Below are 1,010 nucleotides of genomic sequence, written 5' to 3' on the forward strand. Positions count from 1 at the left end.
GGTTTTCTATGTATCATATCATATCATCCACAAATAGGGACAGTTTTAGCTCTTGCTTACCAATTTGGATGCCCTTTATTTCTTTTTCTTGCATTATTCCTCTAGCTAGGACTTCCAGCAGCACAATGTTAAATAGGAGTAGTGATTAACGGCATACTTGTTCCTCTCCTCAGGGGGAATGTTTTCAGCCTCTCTCCATTAAGTATGATGTTGTCTTTTGGTTTTGTACAGATGCCCTTATTATGTTGAGGAATTTCCCTTCTAGATTTTCTTGAGATTTTTTTTTTTTATCAGGAATGGGTGTTGGACTTTGTCAAATGTGTCAGTTGAGATGATTGTGTGATTCTTTTATTTTATTTATGTGGTGGATTATGTTGACTGATTTTCTAATGTTGAACATCCTCGCATACCTGGTATAAATCATACTTGGTTGTGGTGTACTACTATTTTTTGATATGACACTGAATTCTATTGGTTAGAATTTTGTTGAGAATTTTTGCACTTATGTTCATGAGAAATATTGGTCTGTAATTTTCTTTTTTTCTGTGGTGTCTTTGCTGGTTTTTGGTATCAGGGTTATGCTGGCTTCATAGAATGAATTTGGAAGTATCTCCTCCTTTTTGATGTTCTGCAATAGTTTGAGTAGTACTGCTGCAAACTCTTCTCTGAATGTTTGATAGAATTCTCCAGTGAAGTCATCTGGGCCAAGGCTTTCTTTTTGTTGTTGGGGTTTTGTTGTTTTTTTTAAATTAACTTTTCAATCTCTTCTCTTGTTATGGGTGTATTCAGATTTTCAACTTCAGTTTGCATTAGTTTGTGTAGATAGTGTGTTTCTAGAAATGTGTCCTTCCTCTAGGTTTTCAAATTTGTTGGAGTATAGTTTTTCATAGTACTCTGTTATGATCGGAGTCCTGGTGGGGTAGTGGTTAAAAGCTGTGGCTGCTAACCAAAAGGTTGGCAATTCGAATCCACTAGCCACTCCTTGGAAACTCTATGGGGCGGTTCTACTT

Source organism: Trichechus manatus, unplaced genomic scaffold (genome assembly GCF_000243295.1).
Source record: "Trichechus manatus latirostris isolate Lorelei unplaced genomic scaffold, TriManLat1.0 scaffold00160, whole genome shotgun sequence".
Taxonomy (NCBI): domain Eukaryota; kingdom Metazoa; phylum Chordata; class Mammalia; order Sirenia; family Trichechidae; genus Trichechus; species Trichechus manatus.